Consider the following 14,930-nt stretch of genomic DNA (forward strand, 5'->3'; position numbering starts at 1 on the left):
TGAGCGCTAACGTCTGCACATGTACGGTAACATTGGTCACACTCCCGGAACAAAAGTTGCAGTGAAATTTTACAAGTTAATTTTTCGAGCCGATTTTTATACCCCAGCCAAAAATGGCAGGACTTAACGCATTCATTAAATAAATTTCACGAAATAGATGTGGTCACTGAAGCCGAGTATAGGCATGATTCCTAAGGCAGAAGAAAAATAAAAGCGATAGAAAGATGTAAAAAAAATAGCCCAGAGAATATGTTCCCGTTAGCGACAATGTAATCACAAACGCAGCTCGAACCGTCACCTATCTTCGTCGCATTTAAAAGAAAGCTGCGTGCCCTTACCAAGAAAACCTTTATTTGCTTGCATGCGATCGAAAGACGCATCAATTCGTGACAGCCGCTGAAACGATGTTCCAACCGTGGCTCCTTGGCAACCAAAGAGAAAGCCGCCATCGAAGGGCAGATTTAGGCGTCAGCACTGGCGAAAATCATAGGCATCGGTGCCAGCACGGACGCGGCCGCGATCGGTCTACAAACAGCGTTAAAGTAGGATCCACAAGGCTTTTTGTTAGGATATAATCGTTTTCATCCCCTTGGCGCTCTTCTGCATGTTCTATTTTTCGAACTGCACAATGCTGTGAGCGAAATTGCGATTATTAGTGAGTTCTCACTAGTTCAGGCAACTGGGTGCCTCTGCTTTTGGCTGATATTTCCCGGAGGAATCGTTGGAGTGGTAATTCAGCGCACTGGAATTATTGGGATCAATCACAAACGCAGCTCGAACCGTCACCTATCTTCGTCGCATTTAAAAGAAAGCTGCGTGCCCTTACCAAGAAAACCTTTATTTGCTTGCATGCGATCGAAAGACGCATCAATTCGTGACAGCCGCTGAAACGATGTTCCAACCGTGGCTCCTTGGCAACCAAAGAGAAAGCCGCCATCGAAGGGCAGATTTAGGCGTCAGCACTGGCGAAAATCATAGGCATCGGTGCCAGCACGGACGCGGCCGCGATCGGTCTACAAACAGCGTTAAAGTAGGATCCACAAGGCTTTTTGTTAGGATATAATCGTTTTCATCCCCTTGGCGCTCTTCTGCATGTTCTATTTTTCGAACTGCACAATGCTGTGAGCGAAATTGCGATTATTAGTGAGTTCTCACTAGTTCAGGCAACTGGGTGCCTCTGCTTTTGGCTGATATTTCCCGGAGGAATCGTTGGAGTGGTAATTCAGCGCACTGGAATTATTGGGATCGTAACGATACTTCGCGCTTAGAAACGAAGAAGCAACGGCTGGTATATCAATCCGAATATGTCAGGTTAATGTGTCAGGTGTTCAATGCCCTGAAATGTCTGTTTGTCTAGTATTATTCAGGGTTTTATTTAGATTTTGAATTATAAAAATAGGTATATTGTTATGGTAGCAGAGCACACATCCTTGTTTCTTAGGAAAATGAAGTGTGCTACGTAAAAAAAAAAAAAAAAGAAGGAACAGTGATTGAGGGTTATATTTGCTGCCTTCCCCCTCTCCGCACCTAGTAATCAAGAATTGCTCAGCGCCTATCGCTGTCAAGAGAGGGAGGACGCATCTACGCCGCTCAACTGTAAAAAACAAAAAAAAAAAAAAAAAAAAAAGAAGAAGAAGAAGAAGAAGAAGAAGTTGCATCGTTAAAAGCTCGTTTCCCCTGTCTATACCACAGGTCCAGTCAGTCAACCTCCGAAGTGGGTGCAAGGTACAGCTGTCGCCGCCACACGAGTGGAGTTTGACAGCTACAATTACACTACATTTTCCTGATTGCCTTGCAGCTTCACGTATCTTAATTGCTTTATAGTTGTGCATGTACCGATTTGCTTTAAAAGACACGAGTCGTTTTTGCGGCACATGTGGCCCTAGAGGGAGTCTGAACAGTCCTTACGAAAAGCTTCTGACCATCTGTCTGAATGTACATCAAAATTACGACGCCATCAACTATAGTTATGACATCCAGCTATCTGTTGCACGGCGTGCCGGAACCTGTTTGCAGTGGGCTGGCATTTATCTGATGCTCGCACCCTCGTAACGGTTCATCACACCATTTTATGGAATATATTCGGAACAGGAAAAAAAAACAAAAAAAAAACAACAAAACAGCTACCTTTATAGCAAGCTTGCTGACCCGTGTCGCGATAATGTCATAGAAATGGAACCAGGTTGAAGACCTCAATGCATATTTGTTGTAAGGCTACAAGCGCACATTCCCCTCCCCCCCCCCTTTTTCTTTTTTTTTTTTTTTACACGCCACTTGAGCGGGCCCGTTTGGAGCCAGGGGCGCTTAGTAGTTGAACGGAGGTAATCCATTTATTCCTTCAGATGTGGTGCCGAAAATGGCAGTAATAACTGCGTGTATTTCATCTGCAAGTATTCCTTAATTTAGGAACTCCAACACCTTGCATTATATTAAAGGCACACTTGATGAAGTTTGAACAATTTTTCAAAACGCCTAAGATGGCGTGTAAACCATCAAGCACCCTTTAGATCATATGGAGTTGCAATATATCACCCTTGCACCCGCGCATCTTTAAAGGCTGCGTTAATAGCGCTGGCGTGCTTAGCGCACCCTTTTCTGAAATAAAAATTCGGGGGTCTGAAAGGTTGTCCTGGTTAGTGTTACCCCTAAAGGGTGCATTTTGTTTTTTTATCGGGGCAGGCAATGCGCGAAAACATAGGTAGTCCGAATGTTTTCTGCTGCACTTTGTTGTCTACTGGGGTATCATTCCCTCCCGCTGGCGGATGAAAATGAAAAATAAACGCATGCGACTAATGTGTGGCTTTTAAAACGCCTACAACACTGAGCGCACAGAACGTAGGAAACGTAAGATGAAAAAAAAAAAAAAAAGCACAAAAATACAAAAACTCGGAGATAAGTCTCCGTTTCCATCGACTCCACGTCATCGGGACCATTTAACAAGTTCTTCCTCCTGGAGAACGTTTCAACGTCTTTATTAAGCAATATAGTATTAAGCGATGTAACAATGAAATGAAAGTTTGGAATTTACCCTTTTCCGGTAGTACAGAGTCGATGCGGTTCGCATTTCTATTCGTCTGCGTTCACTGGAAATCAGTACCCGCTCTAGAATTCCGCTCTCTTCCGCATATCACCGTACTAGCGCTCTAGGCAAGTGTATTCAGTTCTGTGCATCACCTTTCGCCTGCGACGTCAAGTATGGATGTCGTTGTAGAAGATATATGAGGCACCAACGGCATACGTGTGCTGCATTGGTAGCCTTTTCACCAGTCGTGAAATGCTATTAAGATCTTCCTTCGTTCTGGAAAACACCCCGATGACCTACGACACTATAGGTGTGGGCTGTAAAGTGTACAGTACCCCCTTCCTTCTATGCTGGAATGCACAGGCAACCGGTGTGCGTGTGTGGGTGGGGTGGTTCTAATATAGCTATATGCATCCACAAAAGAGGTTATTTCGAACTTTCATTTGAATGTGGCATCATTATTTTCCACACTTCGCAGAAATGTTGTATGACGCAGCTAGATCGCAAAAAAAGTTATTTAAAAACCCCTGGTATAGGATATCAAACAGCCGAATGAGAACGCTTGTGTTTAAAAACAACTTTGTGGGGCGGAATTTCATTGGCAGCTAATAAAACATTTAGGAACAGATTCGAGTGATGGACGGCATTTCTGTAAAAACTATTATAGAGCTTCTTTTTTTTTTTTTTTTTTTTTTTAATTCGTGCAGCAAACCCCGAATCACACTATCCTGTCGGTTCTAATCAAACAGTCTTGACGGAAACGCAGTTATAAACATTGCTGCATTCCCAAATTTATGTTGGCGATGCGACAGGCGCGAGGGAAGAGCGGAGCAAGACACGCGGGAAGCTTTCGCGGAGGCAAATCACGGAGCACGGAGCGCCGAGCGGAGGCGGAGGCACGCCAGGCGCCGCCATCTTCGGCAGAAGCAGATCGCCCGCGCATGCGCGCTGCGCCGAATCAATACTGGCGTCTGACGCGCCGCGACGCCGCTTCGCCGTGGACCGTCTCGTCGTGTTTCATGGTCTCCTGGGTTTTTTAGCAGAGTTTCGACATCAAGAGCACTAATTCAGGCAACGCAACCTCGCCCCGTTGACTTGGGGAAGGAACAACTAGAAGACTGGCAGCTGAGAGTATCGACAAAGCGACTCTTCGACACCGGCGATCTCGTCGCCTCTTCAAAGGGATCCTCTTGGCGATGTAGGCTGCTTCTATAAGCTGCACAAGCGGCGGTAACCATGGTTACTGAAGGGGAACAGCAGGTAAATTCATTTCGAATAGTATCGCGCGTTGAAAGTTATCATAACTTCTCGTACACAAAGCTATTTACACCACCCCGTGTATGTAGCTTGTGTGTCGAGCATTTGCGGGTACGTGGTCCTGTAAACACGCGGATGCTTTCACGACCCGGTGTGGCGGCAGCGCTTTGATCAAGCGAACAAGCCGGCCTGGCTTCGTGGGCTTGCACCTTCGCATCGGGATAAGCTGTAGATACTTACATGCAGTTCGTAGACAAAAGTTTTTAACGCCATTCAGTACGGTAATGGACTCTGCTCTTCGGCCGTTGCATTTTCGCGCGTACTCGTGCTCGTTTTCCGATCGCCGGTGATAGGCGTGGTATCTGGGTGGCTTTTAACGAGGGACGCATATACAGCAGTAACCTGCAAAAGCAAGTTGAGATTCCAGCGCGCAGCATCATCTGGTTTCCGTTTCGCGCCCAGGTGTGAAATTCGTGTGATAGAGGAGACAGCGGAAACGGCGAGTTCAGCGCGCGGGCATACGATGCACGCGCGCATACCTCTACGCCGCTATTTTCACCTGAGAGCGTTGTGAGGACAGCTTATTTGCTTGGCCTTTATGTGGGTTTGATGTTCTGTTCTGCTGTTCCACCACCTTTGACCTTACACGTTCTCTCACGACATGTCCACCATGCGCCTTCGTCTAAACTTTGTCTGAACTTCACTGTAAACATTCGAGCTCGCAGTGCGATACTGAACACCTTGCAAATACGTGAACGTACTAGCGTATGCGGCCGGAGTTTTGTTGTGGGCTTAGCTTTTTGTTTAAATCGGACCGCCGATATGCTATGCTGTTATGCTATCTTAGAAGCTATAGGAGTAGTTAACTAATGTGGGGTGACGGCTTCTATGCAATTCTCACGTGCTCGCGAGTCAGCCCGACAAATCTAGAAGGCGTTGTGTCGCGCTCGCTGCTTCCACTCTACTCGGAACAACACGAGCGCGCTGTCTCACGCCATTGCTGGGCCGCGTAATTTTTTAACCTAACCTTTTAGGTAATCGATAATACTCTACTCAAGTTTCGAAGGCTTTACTTCTAAACATTTTTTAACAGTCTCGATATTTAAACAATGAAAAAGAATACTAGCAAATATCTGTTATGCAGTTACTTTTTCTTTTGGACAACTATTTTGCTTTATAAGTAAATAAATTTGATATTGATAAGCGCTGTAGTTTGTCACATGGGGTTAGATTTAATGAATTAAGAAGTTGAGTCTGGCCTGCAGCCGTTATTTGCTCTGGAACCTGGTGTTTTTATTTGTTACTTCAAATAGCAGACATTCAGGCAAACATGTATATCCTTGTTAGGGCCTGCTGTCCAGAAAAAAAGTTAATTCATTTTGCACTGTAGGGACGACCAATCTGTTGTTGCAACGGACAAAGATAATGTCAAATTCAGCTAACAGCTAGGGTATAATAGATGCAAAGCAGGAAGCGAAATGTAATTAATGCAATAGACAGTTGAAAGAAGAAAGCAAGGAAGTATAATGTGAATATTAAAATCATAATATAACATAGCCTATGAGGTGAATAGAGGTGTTACTTGTATATTTATATTTGCTCATGGTATTCTCTAAAGCTTGATTTTGTTTTGTAGTATACATCATTGTTTATATATAATGTATGCTGTCCTGTAGCAAAAGGTCATGTGATGCTTATTTTGACTTGCTGACATGCTAGCTGTTTTGTGACACTTCTCAAAATATGGTGCAAAATGTTGTTATAGTTGGTTGTTTCACCTTTCATATGCAGTTTTATAGGTTTAGGGCATTTTGCCATGCATTCTCATCAGTGAGGTTCACAGACCTTCATGTGTAAATGTAGTTTGAGACTGGCTAGCGACTTTTTGGTTTGCTTTCCATGAGTCGACCGCTGTTGTCCACTGTGGACGAGATACATAAAACATTGAAAATATCTATTAGATATCTGCATATGACCCCCCCCCCCCCCTCCCCCTCCCCGGCCTATTTGATGGGCAGTGGAAAATGATCCCCCTGGAAAACATATCGTTAATGCTGCATAGACACCACTGCTTGGCATTGGGCATGTTCAGTGAATATTCTTGTTTGATCCTATATTAATTTAACCTAAACATACAACTCTGGGTGCTTTTAGTTAGTATTCCATTCTTGACATTCCATATCAAGCTGCAAACGTAAAGTGTGTGTAGTTTTGGAGCAACATTTCATATTGGTGTTTTTCATGGATTTATACATTGTGACGAGGGCACTTCCTAGGCTGTATAAATAAAAACAGCTTGATTTTAGATATCAAGCACCAGACATGAAACATTTTCCCATTTATGCAGCCTGGCCCCGTGAGAAACAGCAACCAATTAATGCCTAGCATTGACTGGTGTCTGTGGTTCATCTATAGCATGTGTTGGCAAAGATGTTAAAAAGTTTCTTGCAAGTTCTCCAGAATATATATTTCAGATATCTGTGTTGTTCCATGTTTAGTAACCACTATACTTTCATTGTCACCTGGTTAATACGTGTGGAGATATACGAATCATATTGGTACATACCGGATAAGTTTTTTTTACCATTTACAAAATTGTATTTTAAAATCTGCAAGCGATGCATCGGTGGAGCCCGTGCAGGTGGTTTTTGCAAGTAGGCGGACATCATGCACGTGATAGAGCTTGATTATGCTGAATAACTAAAATGAATTAATCAACTTTTGTATTTTTTTTATTTCAAAGGGATAACATATTGGGATAGTGAAGACTTTCAACATCAGAAGTGAGCCCCATTTTTGGATTTTTTGTCAGTAGTGTTGAAATATTGAATGTCAGCTTGTTTAATTGGCTTTCCCGCATTGCATAATTTTATTGCATCATTGTAATGTGTGGTAAGGCTGGCAATACCAAGATGACTTCTTCTAAATAATCAAATATGCTAACGGTGTCTGTATTTGATGTGTAGTAGATTCAAGAGATTCCTTTTTCTGAATAGGTAATGCTGGAAAGCCAACTCAATGAGCTTTTGAATGCATGTTTTTGGCTCTTGATATTTTGCACTATACTACCAACTAAGAAATTTAAAAATGGGACTTGTCCTTGAAGTTAATGGCTTTCTGTTTAGCAATATAATATTGTCTTAAATTAAAAAAAACAGTTGATTAAATAGTTATAGATAATTGCCCAGTCATCAAGCTCTATATGATGGCTGCCTTACTCGAAAACCCACCTGTGCAGACTAAACAGACGTATCTCTTTTAACTTTTAAAATGCAAGATTGTAAACAGTTAGAAATATTCACCCTGCGGAATGGATGGTGGTGGTTGGCTGGTCTTTGTACTACTGTGTCATCATCGGGCCACTAGGCAATGGCAATGCTGGAAACAAATATGCAACTAACATGAAGGTAAAAACCAGTTAAGTATGAACTTTATCTAGCTCATGATCACATCACACTGCATCACGCATGAATTTATTTTTTTCCCTGAAGACGTTGTTTTGGTGTGTTACATAAGGGGTGGGGTTTACAAAATGCAGGCTTTTGCAGCAATAATGAACGTTGGTTGGCAGGTTATGACAGTGATTTTTTCTGTCAGTTGCTGCTCAAACAAACAAACAAACAAAAAAGAGTTGGTAAAGACGTAGTACGGGCACGCAGACACAAAACTTGAAGAGGGTGACCAATGCGATGGGATCAGCTCTGTGAGGCTGCACCTATCTCTGGTTCTTGTTGTAGTGGTGAGTAAAAGAACTTGTGAACCAAAACAAGACTATCATTGGAATGGCAAGCAGAAAGGTTAAACAAACCTGATTAATTTTCGACTAGAGGGGATATGCTATCGCCGTATGAGAATCGGAAGTGAAAAAAATATGTTATCCGCATTTTGTACTACTTCGAGAGAATTCGCTAAATATGCTTGATGAGGGCTTCGGAGTGCTGACGCTTATTCTCATTTAGTTATGATGAGTGAAACGTGTGCTTGTAGTTTAGCGTGTTGTGGGCTGTCCTGCAGGTGGTGCTTTAAAAAGCCTCGTGCTTTATTAGATGATGATATCAGGCTAGTGGCATGCACACTGCAGCATAAATCATGAGACTAATGATACCTAAGGATGCTTAACTAGACGATGTCAGCTGGGCAGCCAGAAACTATATTCGAGAACAAGAGATGTGTGACGGTGAGGAAGAGATATGTTAGGGCTTAGTATCATGAGTCACTGCAGGCACCAGCTTTGCACACGATTTAGGTTGTCAAAACGAAGCCCTGCTGGACATAGGAGCTTATTGTAAGCACATGGGAGGATTGGCTGTTAATGAAGGCAGACTGAGAGTGACGTTCGAGAAATTCATTAATCCACGTAATGATACTATTTGAATGCAGCTCCAACTGGGAAAGTTTAAGAAGAAAGCGTTGATGAGGTACCTTGTCGGATGCCTTCGCAAAATCTATGAAAATGGTACCAGCTTCTGTCATAGTATTTGGTATCGCTAAACTGTAGCTAAAATGCCGCCAAAATTTAGCCATACCACAGAAATAAACATTTTGCTGTAATAATGATATAGGACCACTGAATTGACAGTATGGGGATATGCAGTGCCGTATAATGCTATGTATGACATTGGCGCGCCAGATACAACAGACTGTGTCCTATTGCTGGCTATCGTCATATCTCAGCAGGAGTTATGTGCCAGCTGTACACAAAACAGATGTATACAATTGAAGCTTTTGTGAACCTTGTACCCATACCTAAAACTACTGCAGATATGTCCAAGGGAGACATTTCAACCTTAGCACTAACAAAACCTTGATAAAAATAAATGAAAGTTAGTAAGCAAAGGAGACATTTGATTTCAGAAATGCTGCAATTATTAAAATAATGCTACAAAAAGCAGCTTGTTCGCCTTTTATTGGGCATTCTCACTATGTGCATTCTCAACCATGTGCATTCAGTTGAATACCCATGCTTGCTTGAGTACTTAAAAGGTGTGCTTGTTTACTTTAATAACAATTATAAATGTACTTTCTAAAGTTCATTAAATAAATGTTTAAAAGTCCGGCTTTGTTGGTTAAGAGGTTGTAGAGAAGTGTTTATCCTTTCAGTACCCAGCACTTTTTTTTTTCTCTTCATGTAGTATTGGCTATTCATAATAGAATATTCTGACACCAATCCTGCAAGCAGGATTGATGTCATAGTTGTGTCCTCCACTTTTAAAACTTGGTAGAATGTGCGCAAAGAAATTCCAGAAAGGTGTTACCGAAGGGCAGCGGCATGAAACACCGTGAACCTTTTGTACCATGTGATGTGGGAGTGGTTTACGGTATTCCGCTATCTTGCGGCAAGGAATATATTGGACAATCTGGAAGGTATTTTAACGAGCGGTTGCGTGAACATCATAACAATGTGGGGAAAGTTGCCATAAAAGGGCACTTTGCTGCGCATTGCAGAGGGTGCAAAGGTTGTACTCCATGTTTTCTGACGCATGCGTCATCAGTAAGCACAAAGAAAGAGAGATCATTGAAGCATGTCTAATCGAAAAAGCAGGGGAAGATTGTGTCAGCAGTCCTTCTATTTCGATGATGGAAAAAGAACTTTTGTTCGTGACCAAGCGTACGCATTGACATCACAGGCTTGTTGCCACAGAGTCATGCCAAGTTGTTCTTTTTTTTTTTTTTTGTGTGTGTGCGCTTTTCAGCTCGCACCTTGCTATAAGAGGAGAGTTTGTACAATAAATTTTAGTTGTGGTGTAGTGCCTTGTCTGTGGGTCTCTGTGTTTCGTCCTGTTCATTTTGCGGTGTGTATCTACTCTTAGCATGGTGTACTCTAGATATTTGCAGTTATGTATAGTAAGTAGGTGCCTGTTTTACTTGACAAGCATCTTCAGTTTAGGATTGCATGAATGTACCTTAATATCATGCACATATATCCATATGAAATTTGCATACTATATTAGCGTGAGGTAATTTCTTGGTATCTCATACAGTGATTGAAACCTGAGTGTATTTTGAGTTTTGACTGTAGCATTTTTAGCGCTTATTGTGTTGCTAGAAAGTGAGAAATTTTATGCGTTTGGGCAGCATTCACTAAGAATTGAAATTTTTTCATTACATTGTCAATTTCTGCCCATGGGCAGTGAGAGTTTTTATTACTCTGATTTGACTAAAAGCAGAGCTTGATGGCTTTCTTAAAGGCTGTTACTGCATTGCTGTACTGTAAAACATAAATAATTATTATACTGGGGCTGATATGTGAATTGTGTGTCATTGCAGTGCACCACAACTTCGGTAAGGAAAAAAACAAAAACCTTACTGCATCGTAAAATGATAAGCAAGCAAATGTCGAGTGGGTTTTTTTTAATAGTGGAAACGTCCCATGTCGTGCAGTGGAACGTCCCATCCAGTCCCGTTTCTTTTTAGACTTTTAGCATATTTTCTGGCCCTTTCTGTGCTTGTTAATAGCATCTTACATCAGTAATACGACAAAACTTGTATTTCTATGGTTGGCCCAGTTGTCTGTACATACATTTTAGTTACAGTTGAGTAAGCATAAACGCTGCGACACCATTACCTTGGGCTTAGTCTGCCTCATAGGAGTGGTCCTTTGTTAGCCTACTGAAGCGCACGACAAGCGCCTGAGCGAAACAAGCTCTTAAAAGGCATAAAATCTCAAGTCATGCCATTTTCACGGCATCTTAGGAGAGGGGTCGCGCCTGCTCAAGGCCATCGCTGGCTTGCTCGTTGCCTCCCTCCCAGGAGGCATAGTCGTCGTGTGCATTTGCTGTTAGTGCTGCTGGCTGCAGAGATGGAGGCAGATGAGTCCCAGATTCCAGGACCTAGAGCAGTGTTTTCAGCCTTCTATGGCTGGATATATGTAATTTGCTCATCAGTCGCCACATTTGTGAGTTATCTACGTGGAAATTCACTTCAGCTGGAAGCTTTGCCAGTGTCTGCATCAGAAATCAATGGGGAAAAGTTGGAGGAGAGTACACATTTTTTGGTGAGGCTATACTTTGCAGTGGTACTTAGTGGCTTTTGCTGCACCCCTTTAATGCATAAAGTGTCAGTATGTGTAGTTTCATAGTGCTCTGCATAGAGTGGTGCCGTTTCTGTCAGGAATCTCATACAAGAATTTGTGTTTTAAATTTTTGGAGGTGGCATTTGCGTTAGCTATATTCGTTGGGTTGTGTAATATCTTATACCTATGCATGGTATCCTGCACAATTTCTTCAAATTATCCTAAACATTTAGCTAGTAATTGCTGCTTATTCGCTGCTTATGTAAAATGTTATTTATGTGTTAACATAGATTAGCAAAACTAGATTAGCAGAATAACAGTGCAGGGTTAACCATGCAATTTGTTTTTTACTTCAGCACTCACATCCATTCCTTATTAACTGCTTCTCATCATCATCCTTTGAGTACATCTGGTGGGTGCTATTCCCAGAATTTTACTGAGGTTTCGGTGGTTGTGCAGCTCTGCAGTCATATTAGCCATATCCTAATTTTATCTCCATAATAATTTTAACTTGTCCCACATGTGAGTGAAAAAATTTGATGCTGATGATTTGGCCAGTCTTGGCAAGCTATTTGACTGCCTTGATTTCTCACCATCTTACTCTTGTCCTGCTGTTTTAGCTTTTATTTGGACTGTTCTGTATATCTGTGTTGGGGGTGGGGTTGGCCTTTTGATATGGCAGTTATCACTACTCACTGTGTAATTCATATTTCATCATTAGTATTGGCTTTTCATTGTTGTCTACAGCCGTCATATGCTGTAATAACAGTGGCTGGAACAAATTTCAGGGTGCTAATACTGGACACAAATATGAAATTGGTATTTGGAGGAACATTAGACATGGCCATTTTAGTTCATGAAAAGGGTGGCAATGACGCAAAGCTGGAACGCCTCAACCATTACTATACTCCAGTTTCATACATCAAGTGCAACACTGCCAAAGTTAGAGCTCCTGTTTTGCGCTTTCCTCATCCACGATGAAAAATAGTGCCTGCTCTTGACGAGAGGAAATAATAGTTGCTTTGTCGGCAAGCTTAATACATCTTACATTTGCCGTAAACTTCATAAAAAGCACCTTTTTTAGGGAGAAAAGATCGGATTCAGTGAATTTGTATGTTTTGTTTGTCATTTTCGTTCGTGTCTCGTTTTCACTTCCCCGCAACCCTGCCAATGGTGCAACGCAGCGACCTCGACTGCCTCTTCGGAGCGGATTTTTTCTATAAGATCAGCACTGCAAAAATGTCCAGGCACGCGGAGCAAGTTATTGCAAACGTGTATGCTCAGAATAGAGCCCGTTTCCGCATAAACCACTTCGCCACGAAACGAGCGCGTAGTGATATGGCTCCTTTTTTTTTTTCTTCCGGACTACTTGTGTAGCTTTTGCTGCGTTGCGCCTGATGTATGAAACGGAGTATAGTTCAAACAAACCTGCACATATTGATCAAAGATTTTAAGATCTGAAAACTGGATTTATGTATTAAAATTGGAGAGACAGCATTCAAGGTTACTTCTGATAAAGTATTACTCAAATATAGCAATATAGCTATTAGCTATTGTTGCACAGTGCATAGCTTAAAATCTGTGATGAAGTAAATAATCCTCTTTGGGTAATATGGGCGAACTAAAATATACACTTGAAGTGAGCGTTTTGTTATTTTGGAGGAAACGTGGCTGCTCTTTTGGGCTACTATAGTAGTTCTAAAGAAGCAGTTACAAAGTGGGTTTTCCTCTTTATAATATACTTACCGTGAAGGGGGCCTCTCGGGCTGTGACAGGGCATAGTACCTAGGGCAGTCATCAAGCATAGCTGAGAGGGCCGATATGCTGTATCATGTTGGAAAAGTGGAATACTTTTTCCAGCAATTTACAGAAACAGAGTATGACATATGTAATGAACAGAATCGCTTTCCAACTTAAAGTTTACTTGCAGTGTCACCTCGAGAAGGAGGAGCCAAGTTTGCCGAGTTTTCTTTGAAACGTTGATGTGCTTGCTTGAGAGATTAATTTAAGACCTATTTATTGTGTTCAAAGTAAACCAATTGTAAATTTTGGGGTTTATTGTCCTGAAGCAGCACATTGACTATGAGAGATGCCTTTGTAGAGGGCTGCGTTTTAATTTATTCACTTGCTACTTAATGTGTGCTGGCATTGCAAAGCACACGAGCATATTCATGTTTCGTTCGAAATGTGGCTGCCGCAACAGAGATTGAGCCTGTGACCATGGGATCAGCAGCCAAACGCCAAAGGCACTAAGCCACTGCAGTGAATAGATGGTGTTCAAGGTGAAAAATGTCTTTGCCGCACTATTTTCTCCTCTAGGCTGTATTGCATTTTAATTAGTCCTTCATATATTTGCTACAAATATATATATTGCTACATATATATATGTATACATATATATACAATGCATATATATTGCTACAAATATTTCACTTAGCGAGAAAACATTTTGGGGAAATTTGTACATTTTGCAACATGCTCTTCAGTGTACTTTTGCAGTGCGTAATGAAGGTCCTTAAGTTTTTCTTGCTCTTTTACTGGTTATTGTGTGCGTAAGGAGTTACCTGATGCTGAAGCCTACCCCTGGCTGCTAGAGCTGGGTCTGTGAGAGTGTGCAGGTGGAATATTTGCTCCATATTGGAAGTCTGCATGCTGAGATTTTGGGCTACATATTGTTTGAAAAAAGCACGGCATACACAAAAAATTAGAAGGGTTTAACGCTGCTGAACCAAATATTAAGCGAAAGCATTAGCTCTTCGAGTGTTCTTCGAGCGTTGATCGAGCATTCTTCTTCTTCTCTTTTTCTTTTTCCTCAGTCCACATATAAAGCCTCGCTTTAACCAAGCCGTATGAACGTGCCTTAGTGGCCTATAGGGGTAACGTGAATGCCAAGGTCCTAACAGGCTGATTCTGACATAACCGTCCCATGTGAAACGAGAGACCCAAGTTGGCAGTTTCTGCCAGCCCGTGTGTCACGTAGGGTGTGACGTCACAGCGTCACGTGTGTAAGATGTGGCTACTGCTGCGCTACGCCGACTGCTTGAGTTGGTAGCCCAGCTCTCACCCTAGTGTCACATGGGGTGTGATGTCACAGCGTCACGTGGGTAAGACATGGCTACCGCCGCGCTATGCTGAAGGCTCGAAACCTAGAGTAATATTGCTTTCGCAATAAAATGCTGCATCGTGACGAAATGAGAGGCAACTTGTTTTTGTTTAGCAGACTATTCCGAATGTTTGTACAAGTCACCAGAAATGAGAAGCGTAACAAGAGAAGCCGCTGGGGCATTTGTGGCCAGCATGTTTAAGATTCTGCTCAATGAGTTGCACTGGAATCAGTGACGAATATGTAGGAAGGAACGAACATAACAGATATGGTAATTTGGTCTTTCCTTTGAATTAGTTTTCGGACAAGTGAAGTTCAGAAGAAAGACCAAATTATCATACCTGCCATGTAGGGTCCCAATTAGCCTTCCCCTTATCTAAATTGTTGTGGCTCTAAATTAAAACGTTTTCATCATCATCATCTGGGCTTAGTTTGCTACAAGATATGTCCAGCAGTGAGTAACAGTTAGGCCAGTAACAAGTTCCTCACTAGCAGTTGAGATTCTCATCATTACTAATGTGGCTAATCATGGCAGT

General features: G+C 42.0%; 1 protein-coding gene across 1 annotated transcript in view; it reads left to right on the forward strand.

Annotated features, from left to right (window-relative positions):
• The window catches only part of LOC146203107 (uncharacterized), a 239,886-nt gene that overhangs the window by 27,071 nt on the left and 197,885 nt on the right, over positions 1–14,930 (forward strand). The window lies entirely within an intron of this gene.

The sequence above is a fragment of the Amblyomma maculatum genome, chromosome 1, assembly GCF_055883805.1.
Source record: "Amblyomma maculatum isolate TAMU_Amacu chromosome 1, ASM5588380v1, whole genome shotgun sequence".
Lineage (NCBI taxonomy): Eukaryota > Metazoa > Arthropoda > Arachnida > Ixodida > Ixodidae > Amblyomma > Amblyomma maculatum.